Source organism: Coenobita brevimanus, chromosome 51 (assembly GCF_032717465.1).
Source record: "Coenobita brevimanus isolate Jiangsu-jjx chromosome 51, ASM3271746v2, whole genome shotgun sequence".
NCBI classification, from domain to species: Eukaryota; Metazoa; Arthropoda; class Malacostraca; order Decapoda; family Coenobitidae; genus Coenobita; species Coenobita brevimanus.
In genome coordinates, this window is record NC_137004.1 from 12,414,852 (window position 1) to 12,430,604 (window position 15,753).

At 40.9% G+C, this 15,753-nt stretch overlaps 1 pseudogene; it reads left to right on the forward strand.

The window, feature by feature from the left end:
• The first annotated feature begins 2,466 nt into the window (after positions 1-2,466).
• Positions 2,467-15,753, forward strand: part of LOC145400175 (uncharacterized) — a 38,972-nt pseudogene continuing 25,685 nt past the window's right edge.

The following is a 15,753-nucleotide window of genomic DNA, read 5'->3' on the forward strand; positions in this document are numbered from 1 at the left end:
TCATAACACCACTTGCCATATCATCACTCAGCATATCATCACTCAGCACATCGTCACGCGTCAAATCACCACTATTTTCATCCTTAAATTTCATCACTCATGTCACCTCGTCATATCACCACTCGTCATATCACCACTCGCCATATCACTACATGTCCTATCACCATTCGTCATACCATCACTCCTAATATCACCATTCGTCACATAACCACTCCTCATATCACCACTCCTCATGTCATCATTCTTCATATCACAAATCGTTATATCAATCGTCATATCACCGCTAGTCATACCATTACTTGTATCACCACTCGTCATGTCATCACCCACCATATCACCACTTTTCACATCACCATCTATCATATCAATGCTCGTCATATCATCACTTTCTTGGCCCTCAGTTTTCATCACCCATCATATTACCACTCCTCATCACCAATCCTTATACCATCTCTCGTTACATCACCACCGTCATATCACCAGTCGTCGTAATATCACCACACACATCATCACTCATCATATCACCGCTCAGTCCCAGGCCCGGGTCGACATAGCGCTCAACCAAATCCCCGTATTCATAGCATTCAACGCTACAACCAAGGCCAGCGAGCTGTGGAAGCGGTGTACACGGAAACGCACACGGCTATACGGTGGCAACTGACGTACACACACACACACACACACACACACACACACACACACACACACGTATGCATTCTCGTACACCCGTTCATGTATCTCTCTCTCTCTCTCTCTCTCTCTCTCTCTCTCTCTCACACACACACACACACACACACACACACACACACACACACACACACACACACACACACGCACACACACACACACACACACACACACACACACACACACACACACACACACACACACAGCTAAGCATATTCGTTTAAAAAAGCAAACACATCCAATCACACGCACAGATAAATTACTCCACCAAATCCTGAGACCATTTCGTTTCGAGGGACAGGCAGCGAATTGCCCCCACCTTGGCCCCCTCTTGAGCATACTTGGAATCGTTCATACGGGACCCATGAACGCTTCTAGAGACACATTGCTGAAGGTGTCTGGGGGGGTCGTGTCCTAGTGAACTTTGGAGGTTCTTCTTAGCACACAAGGCGATCCAGGAATACTGAGAACTTACATTGCTATTAGTATCCTGGGAGTCACAGTCTTGTGGATTTGAGAGGTAGCTTGGCACATATGGGATCCTTGGACACTTGCTGAGTTTCATTGCTGGCAATAACTTCGGATTTGTACTCTACTTCACTTAGGTTCCTTGTCACATTATGTGACTCCTGAATACCGAGGCGTTACATTGGTCAATTTGGGGGGAGTCGTTTTGTAGTGGACTTGCGAGGTTTCTGGGCACATTCGGAAGCCATGAGCACTTGTCGAGTTACGCTGGTAGCAGTTTCGTAGAAGTCATATTATAGTGGACTTGGGAGGTTTCTTGGCTCATACAGGACCCCAAAACAGTGAGGAGTTACAATGATGGTAGTATCTCGGGAGTCGAATTCGAGTCGACTTAAGACCTTTCTTGGTATACACGGGACACAAGAAACACAAAGAGCTACACTGTAGGCGGTATCATGGGAGTGGTATTCTAGTGGACTTAGGAATTTTTTTCTCACATCCGGGATTCGTGAACACTTGAGTTACAGTGCTCACAGTGTCTTGGGAGTTGTGTTCTAAGTGGTTTGGGACATATCTTGATACATACAGGATCAATGAATTTGCGAATGGCATTGCGGGCAGAATCTTGGGGCTATATGCTTGTAGTCACAGAAGCCTCTATCGCACATCTTTAGTTGTTTATTTTGCCTATTACACCTTGACCCCTGGAAACTGGTGGCATAATATTTTAGTTTCCTTTTTTAACTACCTCCAGACGATGTTATTCAGTTTAGGAAAACTGAAGGCTGTATCTAACCTCTCCCACTTAAATTTTCACTCATAAGTTGTTTAGAATCGTCCCTAAATAATAATACACGCTAATAAGGCTTCACCGGACTGAATGGGTTAAAATTATGTAGACTTTAAATTGACAAAAGGCATAAACAGAGAGATGTTCTTTTTCGTTACCGGGTACAAGTTTCGCGCAACCAATAACATCTGTAATTAGCTGTCAGTCCTTTGTAATGTTGATTGTAATAAGCCGTTTTTTTTATATCCAGCTATGTGTGCATGGATATTATATAAAATAGTACTGTACAGTGATTCTGGTGGTTTGGCAAATGTGGTAGGTTTGGTGGTTTGCTTGGACTGGTTGATGGTATGGTGGATGTGGTTGGTGGTGTGGTAGGTGTGGTAAGCAAGTGTCGCTGGTGGTGTTATATGTGATTAGTGATGTGGTAGGTGTGGATGGTGTGGTACGTCTGGTTTGTGGTTTGACAGATGAGATGAATAATTGTGGATGATGGTATGGAGGATGTAGTTGGTGGTATGATGGTTTGTGGTGTGGTTGGTGGTACTGTAGGTGTTCTTAGGGTGTCGCGAGTGTCGTGTGGTAGATGGTATGTTTAAGGCGAGGTGCGTGTGGTGAATATGTGTGGTTGATAGTAGGGTAGGTGTTTGGTGGTGTGGCATGTGTTGTAAAGCGGTGCGGTTAGTATTAGGACAGTGTAGCAGAGGTGTACAGCAGGTGATGTACTAGATGCAGGTGTGGTTTGGGAAACTGACCAGTCCCACTCCATGTGCACGAATACAAGTTTTTCCAGCTAGCGTCAGACTATTATTTTCAGCTTCCAAAGTCATAGAAACCTGAGAGTTTGTATGGTGAGTTTGTACAGTGGTGAAAAATGCTTGTCCTGCTTAAGATATTCCTCAGCTCAAAGAAAGCTGAACATTCATTTGCTGACAATTCCTCTTCACCTTTAAGTCAGCCAGTACACAGAGGCATCGTAAGAGTTAAGTGCAATCAGCCATTTCAGCGGTGTGTGCTAGATCTCTTCACTCATGTTTCACTATTCCTAATGAAGAGGATGAAAAAGAAGAAGAAGAAGAAGAAGAAGAAGAAGAAGAAAAAGAAGAAGAAGAAGGAGGAGGAGGAGGAGGAGGAGGAGGAGGAGGAGGATAATAACAATAATAATGATGATGATGATTGTAATTATTCATCCATCCAAACGATTATCTAATCCTGTATTGCCCCATGAGGAGCGTAGGAGTCCGGGGCTAGGCAAGTTGGTCCTGAAATTTAATATGAGTGACCAGCCTCACTCATCCCTGAGTGGCATTTCGTGAGCAATGAACCCCCAGCCATCCCTTGAATATAAACCTACACAGGCTCAATCCGGCTGGAGCGCCATAATTACCCACTAAACCATCAGGCGCCATAGTTTGGTTATATGGTTACCATCCAGCGTAGTACATGGTTTCCTGGTGTACAAGAAACCATTTGTCTTGTCATTCAGTGTAGAGTCACCCGTAGACAGAACGATGAGGAAAGACGGAAGAAAAGAAAAACAGAAGAGGAGGGCAGGAAAGAAGGAAGGAAGAGAGGAAAGGGTAGTCACCCGAGAGCAGCGTTACGCTGAGTGGATGGTGAGCTCCCCCATAATATAATAATAATAATAATGCACCAGCAAGATATGTATTCGTGAGTGTGTGTGTGTGTGTGTGTGTGTGTGTGTGTGTGTCTGTGTGTGTGTGTGTGTCCTTTGTCTGATTTTACTTTGAAGAATGAATACATCACAAGACATTCATGAAATTTTTTACGGCTGGTTCCAGCAAGTGGGAGAGCAGTAGAAAAAGAGAGGATATCATTGACAGTTTTGTTTACTGCTAACACAATCCAGATTTTATTTTTTTTATTTTTGGATGGTGGTTCTGTTTTTTTTTTTTTTAATTCCGTCATTGGATTTCTCGGATCACAACTGCATTTTGCTTTACGTGTTCTATCGCTCGAGTAAAATCTCTGAGGCCTTCCAGGAAGCGACTGAAGGGCTGCCAACGGAAAGGTCCTCAGGCAGTGTATTTTTGTATTATCCTTGGAATACCAATTGCTTTCATGACAGAGATCCCTCTTTGCAAGCAGAGCGTATTACTGAAGTTATCCTCGCGGGCACAGAAGCGTACATATTTTTTTACTAACCCTTTGATCTACGTCATAGACTTTAATACAACCACACATGTTCTATAATTCTGTCCATAACAGAGATAACACTCGGAAGGTTCCGTCATCAATTTACCAATGAATCATGTAATCATGTTCACACCGCTTCTAGCCAAAGCGACTTGCAAAATGTGTTATTAATATTCTAGTTGCAATTGCCTTTCTAATTTTACCTTTTATAGAAATTATGTCGTCTAGCCAAAAACTTCTTGAGCAGTTTGCCTCATTTATTTTCTCCATTTCGACTCGGATCGCTCAGTTACTGTTTCTTCCATTGTAAAACCAAACTCTGCTCTCAAACTAAATTATACTGGTGCTGCAGCCTCGTTTCTTCATTCTCGTTAATGTACTGGATGTTTCTGTCCCTCAAGCATTTTCTTAGAAAGATCACATAATTTTTCGTTTGACGGGGTTGCTCTCGCGCTTTAGTTAGTCTTGCACAGTTCTTGACAGTATACTGGGACCTTTTTTACTCCTCCGGAGAGTATCTATTTTCTGTTGCAAATTGATCACATGCAGTACTCCTTAATAAACTGATGCTAAAGACTTTCAACCTTATCAGATCCCTTCCCCTCACTGACTCTCTTTACTTTCTCTCTCTACTCTTTCTGTTTTCTTCATAATCATCATAACAGCAATCTCTGCAACGATAACAAGAAACTATACTTCCTTCCTCTATGATCTCCCTGCCAACTTTTCCTTTCACATTTCCTCTCTATCCATTTGTTAATTCGTTTTCTTCCTCCACAGTCATACTCCATGCAGCTCTACCTCCGACAAGTGTGGTTCGACACTCGCCTCCGCTTCAACTATACAGACCTCGGCGGCAGGAGTAAGTTCTCGATGAACTGGATGTTTGCCGCCAAACTCTGGAAACCCGACACTTTCTTCATTAACGGCAAGAATTCGTACGCCCACAAGATCACAGCACCCAACACCTTCATCAGATTACAGCATGACGGACAGATTTACTGGTCCTTGAGGTGAGTGGATAGTTCAGTGGATAGACGGAAGGATGGTAAGAGGTTGGCGGTAGAGCTACAGTTTGAAAGAATAATGTATGACAAAGCAAAAAGGAATATGTACAAAAAATGGATTTATGTTCGTCGCTGAGGTAAATAAGCAGATCAGTGGTTGGACGAAGGAATGGCAAGAGAATATATGGAAGAAAGATGAGTTGAAAGAACACTGCGTAGCAAAACAAGGGGATTGTGATTAGAGGTAAATGAACAGACTAATGGATGGACGAAAGGATGGTAAAAGGATATATGACAGAGAAACAAATTGAATGGGCACTGTTTGACAAACTAAAGGAAATTTGTTGATGGATAGATAATATGCGATTTGAGGTGAATGAACAGATAATTGGATGGACGGAGGGATGGCGAAAGGGTGGATGTTAGATAGGCAGGCTGAAGAGAGGCTGTCTTGCAAAACATGGAAGGGAAATCGGTGGATAGATTACATGGAATCTCGACTTCACAATCACAGGAATTATTCAAATGGAGACAACAATACCTACGGATAAATGTGTTAAGTAGCACATGTAAGAGATGAGAGACAAGGAGAATAGAATTGTGTTGCAGTCCCTGAGATGACCTACAGCCCTGTGGATGCTGAGATAAAAAGTATGAGGATGATGTGATGTGAGGAATGTGCAAAAGTACACGGTAGAATAGGAGTGTGGATGGATCAGGTTTGTGAGAATGAAGTGATGGGGTTTGTTAACAGAGAAATACGTGGTAGCGGTGGAGTGTGGAGGCTGAGGAAAATAGTGCAAGGATGAAGTGATGTGCGGGGCGTGGACCAGAAAGTACACTCCCATCAAAAGCTGCCCGAACCCCCTGGACACGACGAATGTGAAAAAAAAAAAAAAAAAAAAAAAGTAGAACATAAGCCTACTGTCATTTAGGAATGGCTGGCGTGCTTGATAGTTGAATGACGTACTCTCAAGCCGTTATGTTGGTGTATGGAGCATTAGAGCAAGGTGCAGAAGCCAGACTACTGACATAGGTACACACGAAAAGAGCTGTTTTTAGACTCTTCAAGTCATGTATTTCAAAATACAGCATCTCAACATGACTTATCTTTCCTACACACCTCAACACCACTCATCTTTCCTACTCATTTCAAGCCTAGTCATTTTTCCTACTCACCAAAACCACACTCATCTTACCCACCCTTAACCCCACTCATCTTTTTTACTCCCCTCAGTCTCACTCATCTTTCCTACTCACTTCAGTTCCTATTCACTTCAACATTACTCTTCCTTTCTACTCATTTCAATCTCAGCTCACCCTGTCCCCATTCATCTTTTCTACTCACCTCAGCCCTACTCATGTTTCCTACTCACCTCAACACTACTCATCTTTTCTAGTCTCCTCAACCCCGCTCATATTTACCACTCATTCCAACTCCACTCATCTTTCTTATAGTAACCCCACTCATCTTTCCTACACACACGTCAAGCCCATTCATGTTAACCCTACTCATCTCTCTTAACTCGTCTCCACGTCACTCATCTTATGTCATTTCAACGCCATTCATCTTATCTCAGCAGCCCCTCTCATCTTTGCTTCTTGTAGTCGATAGGCGTTAATCTAATCCTAATTACTCCTATTATTATTATTATTATTATTATTATTATCATCATCATCATCATCATCATTTATTATTATTATTATTATTATTATTATTATTATTATTATTATTATTATTATCTTCATTTTTATCATTATTATTATCATTATTCTTATTAACAGTATTATTTTTTTTTTTCCATCTTCTTACCTCCACTCTCGTTTCAGACTGACGGTGCGAGCCTCGTGTAAAATGCATCTACGGAAGTTCCCCCTCGACACTCAGCTCTGTCCACTCACCCTCGCCTCATGTGAGTATACCGGGCAGTGGGTGAGTGGGTGAGTGAATGGGAGAGAGGGAATGTAAGTGGATGTGGAGTGGGAAATTAGTGGATGGGTGGGTGCATGTGTGGGTGAGTGACTGAATGGGTAAATGAGTGTAATGGAGAGAGCTTAGATGGATGAGAGTGTATGTGAGAGGGAAGTTAGTGGGTAAGTGAGTGACTGAGTAAAGGAGGGAGGGAGGGAAGGAGGGAGGGAGAGGCAGAAAAAAATTAGTGGTGAAGCTAACTCGCATTTAAGTGTGTAAGTAAGTAAATGGAGGTAATAGACAAAAATACTCCACACCTAGCTAATGAATAAGTGACTGAGCGAAAGAGTGTGGGGGTGAGACTGTGTGTGTATTTTGGTGAGTGAAAAAGCAAACTCCTAATTGGTATCTAATGAGACTGTGAATAAGTGAGTTTAGTGTATTTTAAAAGTGAGTGCATGACCTTATAGACAGTGAGGAAATGAAGCATCTCACATCATCACCGTGTCAAAGAGTTAGTGAATGGGTAAGTGGTTAGGACGTAAGAGAAGGCCGCAGTTCATAATCATCATCGAGAATGTGTGAGTGAATAAATGAGTGAATAAACAAGGACAGCAATAAATAACCATCAAAGAGTGAGGGAGGGAGTGAATAAGTGCAGGTGATCTCGCTAGGCAACGGAAAAAGCAAATCAAATCCTAATTTTCAGTGAGTGGGTGACTGGCGAAAATAGTACGCAATTACCAACGAGAAAATCTGTGAGTGAGTGGTGAAAGTCTTGTAACGTGCAACTGTCAACGAGAAAATCAGTGAGTGAGTGAATGAGTGGTGAAAGTACTGTAAGGTTCAATTAACAGCGAGAGATTCACTGAGTGAGTCGTATGTAGAGAGGAAGAGAGAGGTCAAAAGATTAGGAAGAGAGAAAGTATGATGAGAGTGGATGAGAAATTTGGAAGATATCTCAGTGTAAAGTGCAGGGAATGTAAGTAAATGTTCGGGAAGGAGGTAAAGAGAGTTAGAAAGGGTGTTAATAAAGAAGTTAGTAGGAGAGTGGAAGTTAAGAATGGTAGACTGATAGTGAAGGGAAAAAAAGTGAGCAGACGGAGAGAACACTTTAAGGAAAAGCTAAACATAGATAATAGAAGTAATGCGAGTGTAAGTGGCTGGAGAATGGCTTAGAGAAGGAGGGACGTGAGAAAGGAGGAAGAGATCAGTAGGATGGAAGAAGTGGAAGCAGTGAAGAAAGTCAAAATGGGGATAGTCCCAGGAATTAATGGAGTGTGTGGTGAAATGCTGAAGCACTGAGGAGAGATAGTAGCAGAATGGATATGGAAGATGTGCAGATTGGCCTTGGAGGCAGGGAGGAGGATAGGGTCAAGGAGGATTGGAAGTCAGATATAATTATTCCCTTGTCAAATGGAAAAGGGGAAAAAGAAATGCGTGGTAATCATAGGGGCATTTGTCACCTTATAATAGGGAAAGTATATCGTACGGTACTTATTGATAGAGTTAGGGAAATAACAGAGGAATCAGTTGGAGAACAGGGAGGTTTTAGGACGTGAAGAGGCTGTGTAGATCAGATATTTATTCGTAAGTCTTTAGTGGAAAGGGAAAGAAGTTGTATGCGGCCTTCATGGATTTGGAGAAAGCATATGACAGAGTGGATAGACACGGAATGTGAGCAATATTAAAAATATATGGGGTAAATGGGATGCTGTTGAATGCGGTGGAGAGTATGTATGAGGGTGTTAAGGCTGCAGTGCGTGTGGATGGTGAACTGAGTGAATTTTCCTGCCTGAAAGCTGGACTGAAACTGGGATGTGTCATATCTACATGGTTGTTCAATCTGTATATGGGTAGGGTTATAAAAGAGACACAAGGTAGGGCAATGGAATTTGGAGGCGCCCTAATGAGAGAGGGCAGCATTTGGAAACTTCCTGTTCTGTTGTTTGCAGATGATACTGTAATATTAAGTGAAGACGTAGGGTAATTGCAAGACTTGGTAAATGAGTCTGGGAGAGTGTGTAAGAAACGGAATCTAAAGGGGAATGTAGGGAAGAGTAAAGTTATGGTCACAGAGAGACATGAAGGTACTGAATATAAAGTGAGGTTGGATGATGAGGAAATGGAAAATGTGAGTACATTTAAGTACTTGGGTTATGTGATGAGTAAGGATGGAAGTTTAGAGGATGAAGCGCTTGAAAGGGTACAGCAAGGAAGTAAGGCTGCTGGTTCTTTGAAAGTAGTGATATGAAATAAGGAGGTGTGCATGGAAATGAAAGAGTCATTGCATGATAATGTTGTGATACCAACTCTAACTTATGAAAGTGAAGCTTGGACCTTGTTGGAAGGACACAAGTCAAGAGTGAGAGCAGAGGAAATGAGTTATCTGAGAGGAGCATGTGGAGTTACATAGAGGGACAGACTGACAAATGAGGAAGCGAAGGAGCATTGTGATGTGGATGTGAATGTAATAGAAAGCGTTCGGAGAAATACACTGAGGTAGTTTGACCGTGTGGAGAGGATGGAGAGCTAGAGACTAACGAAGAGAGTGTATGTGAGTGAGGTACATGGGAGGAGGAGAGGGAAGGGAAGGCCGAGGATGAGGTGGGGGGATAGAGTGGAGTGATATACAGTATGAGAGAGGGGGGTGTAAGCTGGGGGGGAGGGCAGCGAAATGACGGGGGACAGGGCGATATGGAGGCAATTTGTTTGTGGCCACCCCTTACGGAATTAAGGTGTCTGGCAATAGATAGACAGATAGATAGAGTTCGTTAGTTAATGATCAAGGAACTGAGTGAAGGAAGCAGCTCGAATTATCAGTGAGTGGATGAGTTAAGAAGTCATCTAAGAAGTCAATGGAGAAAGCATATCAGATTATCAAAGACTGAGTGAGTGAGTAAGTGAATGACTGAATGTTCTGTTGTACGTAGTGAGCGAATAATATCATTTATTATGTTACCAGCTCTTGGGTGAATATTTAGCCGTAATTTATTCATGGAGCGGAGGCAGCAACTAACACAGCAGTTATTAAAAATCAGTATTGAATGATGGCCTAAATTTCGTGCTCTTATATTAATACTTTCCTGAACTCAGCCTCATTAATAGCTAAGTCCCTTTTTTTTTCCAGATATTTTTCCAGTGGTCAGTATTTTCAGATATGATACTGATGTACCTGAGCGATATGTAAAAGTTTGTTTCCATGATACAGACAAAACTCTCAAGTTTTTTTTTATATATAGAAAATATAAAAATAGAATCAAAGCTGAAACTCTCCCATCCAGATGAAGTAAAAATAATAATAATAATAAAATTAGAGCCCATGAATATTATACCTTGATATATTACCTTCAAATAACTAGAGGTCACAAGCAGGGGGAAAGGCAGATTGGGGAATACAGTTCCACCGTTGATATACAGTAGTTGAGCACCGTACAGCACTGCGGGTGAATACGCATGTTACACCTACAAATGCATTTATAAGTACCACCCTTAACACTGGATACAGCCCATTGACAAATTTACATCATAATCATCATATTCTCACTGTATTATATAATCAGAATCCAGAAACTCACAAAGGAAACATAAAAATAGGAGACAACTACATTCACAGTACTCTTCCTATTCTGGCAGTTATCAACAAGTCTCACTCTGACACTTCCTCGCACTCTCGCCTTTAGCCAGTAGTGTCTTTATTGTTTATTCTTCTCTTCCTCTTATTCTCTTTTACTTTGTTTAGTCTTCATTCACTCATGTTTATTAATTTTACTCTTCCACTTTCTCTACTTCTCCTTTGTTTTGTTTGATCTTCATTTACTGTTTATTTATTCTACTCTTCCTCTTCCTCTTCTTCTTTGGTTTGTCTCGACTTCATTCGCTCCTATTTATTAATTTTTCTCTTCCTCTTCATCTATTTCTCCTTTGTTTTGTCGGTTCTTTATTCACCCTTATTTGTTTATTTTACTCTTCCTTTTTTCTCCTGTCTTTTATTTTATCTTCATTTACCCCTACTTGGTTATTCTACTCTTCCTCTTCCTTGCAGTCTCCGTCACATTACTCTTCCCTCCTCGACTACACTTTATTATTAAGCATCCTTCATCCATACCATACCTCCCACTCCATCTCCCTTCACCATACCTCTCTAGCTCTTCTCTCTCTCTCTCTCTCTCTCCTCCTCCTCCTCCTCCTCCTCCTCCTCCTCCTCCCTCTTCTTCTTCTTCTTCTTCATCTTCTTCAATATACAGTACCTTTGTTTTCACACTGGTCATCGACATACCACTCCTCCCTTACTCTGCGTTATACTTCTCATTTACTCTTCTCCTTCATACCTGTCTTTTCCTGACACTTGTTAATCATAACTGTCTCTTTTCCTTACACTTCAGCATTCCTGGATCTCAGTTTTCTTCAGCATCTCTCCCTTCCTTCACGCTTGTTTAACATATCTCTGGCACACTCTTCTTTAACATAACACTTAGACCTTCACCCTTCTTCAACAAGCCTCTCTGTCCCACATCCTTTCTACCCTCCAGCTGACAAAGTCAGAGGAGTTGTTGTTGTCGCTGGGATCAATAGATGCCAGTCCGTAGTGGTGGGCGGCAGGGCGGCTGGCCGGGTGTAGAGATTTGTTTCCGGGCTACAACTCAGAAAGTATTCACTGTAGAGTCACGAAATTTCACATAGTTATGTGTCTTATAGTGAACTGGTGCCTTTTGATGAGTAGAATACTGTCTTAAGTATTTTTTTTTCAATAATGAATATATATATATATATATATATATATATATATATATATATATATATATATATATACTCACACACACGTTTTTCCAGAGATTTCAATGCGACCGACGCAAGAAATCTGAAGGGCCCGGGTTATGTGTCCTCAAAGCGTTCTCCTTATGTCCACCTTTAAAAGAAAAGATTGGGGATGGGGAATAAGGGCCGTTATACGATTGGTTAAGTGTGCAGGAAGATGGAGAGTATGTGCTTGGTCAGATGGAGGGTTGCAACAACGTTGCGTTACCTATGTTTTATCATACCTTTCTTTTCCTTACTTTTCTTCGTTATACTTCTCTTTCACTGTACGTCAGCATACCTCTTTCCCACTCGCTTATTCAGCGTAAGTCAACATACTTCACTTTCCCCCACACTGCTTCACCATATCTCTCACTCAGTCATCTTCAGCATGCCTCTCTGTGTCTCACTTTTCTTAAGCAGAGTTTACTGTTCCTAACTCTTATTCATCAGCGTATCACTCCCCTCACACGGTCTTACCTTCTTTTCACACGGTCTTACCTTCATTCACTCCACTGTTCCACACTCCCATTCACTACCTCAGTCTCCCACCCTCTCATCTCTCTCTCTCTCTCTCTCTCTCTCTCTCTCTCTCTCTCTCTCTCTCTCTCTCTCTCTCTCTCTCTCTCTCTCTCTCTCTCTCTCCATTTTTAATTCGTTTTATATATTCTTCACTCTCCTTCACTTGCTTACCACAGATTTCAGTCATTTACTCCCTCGTTGTTGTTGTTTTTTTTTTCCCGATTTTGCACTTCACTGTCTCACTTCCTTATACTCTCAAACACAACTCCATCTCCCAGTCACTCTCCTCTCTTTCCCACCCTCGCTCACCTCTGCCTGTCTCTCCATCACTCCCCAAACCCCCTACTCGTCATCTCTCTCCCCCATTCTTCCTCACTTTCCCACACACTCTTGCATTCTTCACCCCTTTTCCACACTCCTCTACAGTCCCCTATTCTTTCTTCCACTCTCCCACTCTCTCCTTCGTTCCCTCCTCCACTCTCTCTCACCGTCACTCTCTTCCCCTTTCTGCCTCATTTTTCTCCAATATCTCTCACTTTCCTTGCTCTTATTCTCTCCTACTCTCCTCAATTCTCCTACTTTCTCCAATGCCCACCCTGTCTCTTTCTCACTCTCACCCAGTTTCTCCCTCTCTTCTACTCCCCACCTCTCTTCCTCCTCTCCCTCTGTCCCTCATTCTCCCTATCTCTCAGTCTCGCTCTCCCCTTCACTCCCTCACTGTCCCCTACTCTCCCTTCCTCACACCACAACGCGCCTGCAACCTACCCAACACGCACACCTATTCCATTTTCCACGACCCCTCTCACCATCGCCTGTATGCTATGTACGCTGTTATCTTGGTCTGCCCTCCCCCCCTTTTTTCTGTCATTATTATCATCATCATCATCATCATCATCACAATCTTCATCAGTCATCCTAATTTCTTTCGTTGCTTTGTGTGTTTCTCTTCCTTCTTATAGTTCATTTATCATCCTTCTCATTCTGACCCTCCTCCTTCTTGTCATCATCATCGCCTCGATCTTCCATTTTTATATTTCTCTGGCTCTTGCATTATATTTCACACTGATCATTAATATCATCATCATCATCATCATCCACAACAACAGCAACAACAACAACATTCTAATCCTAATTATCCCCTAAGAGACGGAGTGGGACAATATCCAGAAATAAAGAACACAACAGTAAGAGAAAAAGCAGACAGCATGCCTCGTGAATTCAACCACACAGTATTCACACTTCATTCAGACCTTCCAAATCCTACCACAACCTCAGTGGCAAAGCATAAACGTTATTTTCAAACACTCTTGTAGTCTTTTTCGCACTCTTTGCCTTCATAATAATCGACTATTACTTTACGTTCTCTTATTTTCCTGCTCACCCTCTGTCTCATGCATATATACATACAATCCTTGACATTTCCACGTGTTAAGCTCACCCATAATTGTGCAACTCGTGAGTGTAATACAAGTGAAATCAAGTGAAGACATCCGTCGGGTGGAACGCCAAATCGCTCCCGAAGGCCAAAGGGAAAACTTTAAATCTTTAATCACATTATGGTGTTTTCCCTTTGGACTTTAGGTGCGATTAAGTGTTCCACCCCTTGGACGCCTTCAGTTGATTTTCATGTAATACATGACCTCTTACACTCGTAAGAATTTGAGTTCCGAACATCGTATCATGGTAAACAGAAAGTAACAATATGGTCTGTATTAAAAATTCCCCCCCCCCAAAAAAAAAAAAAAAAAAATGGTAGCCAGTAAGAGTTTATCAATATTAGAAACTTCCACAAAAAATGATGGTACCAGCTAAACAAATATTAATAGCAACAAGTAGCATTTTGATCAATATTAAATTTTTTTTAGAAACTGATGGTAGAAAGCTACAAATTTGGTCGATATTAAAAATTTCCACAAAAAGTGATGGTAGCAAGTAAGGATTTGTCAATGTTAGGAATTCCCCCTCCCCCCCCCCCAAAAAAAAAAAAAATGATGCTACCAAGTAACATTAAAACAAATCATCTTAAAAACTTCCACAAAACATTCTGGCAGGTAGTAGGGCTTTGATCAATGTACTTAATATCCACCAAAAAGGAAGGTAGCATTTAGCATTTTTGTTGCAAGTAACATTTTGATCAGTATTAGATTTTTCAACAAAAAATGATGGTAGAAATCAACAATTTGATCAGTATTAAAATTTTCAACAAAAAATGATGGTAGCAAGCAGGAATATGACAATATTAGAAACTTCCACAAAAAAAAGGTAGTACCAAGTAACATTCAAATTATATTTTAAATTCAGCAAAAAATGATGGTAGCAAGAAACATTTTATCAAGATTCAAAATTTCAGCAAATATTAACTGCAGCAAGTAGCATTTCAATCAATATTAGAATTTTTAAAAAATTATGGTAGAAAGCGACCATTTGGTCAGTATTAAAAATTTCCACAAAAAGTGATGGTTGCAAGTAAGAATTTGACTATAATGGAAAAATTAAAAAATGATGGTACTGAGCAAAAATTCAAACCTTTTTAAAAATTTTCCTCGAAAAATGATGGTAACCAATTGGGATTTGATCATTATTTAAAACTGCAACAGAAGTTGATGAAAGCAACAAACATTTTGATCAAGTACAGATTTTTCAACAAAAAATAATGGTAGATAGTAACAAGGTGGTTAATATTAAAAATTTCCACAAAAAAATGATGGTTCCAAGTAACGGTTTGACAATATTAGAAATTCCAACAAAATATGACGGTACCTAGTGACATTCAAGTCTTTTAATGAAATTTCCACATAGAGTGATGGTGGTATAGAGTGTCAAATCCATCTTTTTTTTTTATTTCCACAAAAAGAATGATGGTAGCATGTAGCATCCACATCATATAAAGAAATTTCCACAAAAAATTATGGTAGCATGTAGCATCCAGGTCATTTAAAGAAATTTTCACCAGAAATGGTTGTACTGTGATACAGTATCCTTTTTTTAAGTTACTTCATGTGAATATTGTAGTAAGTGAAACACAGCCGAACTCCGCGATTCAGTGAAACACAACAGAGATTCGTTTAACTGCCGGCAACAATTGTGTCTGTGTGGGTGGGAGGAAGGAGGAAAGCAAAAAGAGAGGGGAAGATGCAGGTGCTAAAATCACTGAATTCTCTGTTCCATGCAGCTGCAAAACATTGATTCACCTTATTATGGATGTTCTAATGTGAAGAGGAGTGATTGTGATTTAAAAATTCACGGTTTCAGCTGCAATAAATACGTTGAATTCTGTTACTGTATTTGTATCAATCCATGTTAGATCCACTGCAGGGCCGGAACCTTAATCTGAAGAGAATCTTGTTTCGGGCCCCAGCACCTAGGCTATTTTTTACCGTTTTACCTTATTATTCTTTCCCACTCTCTAGGTT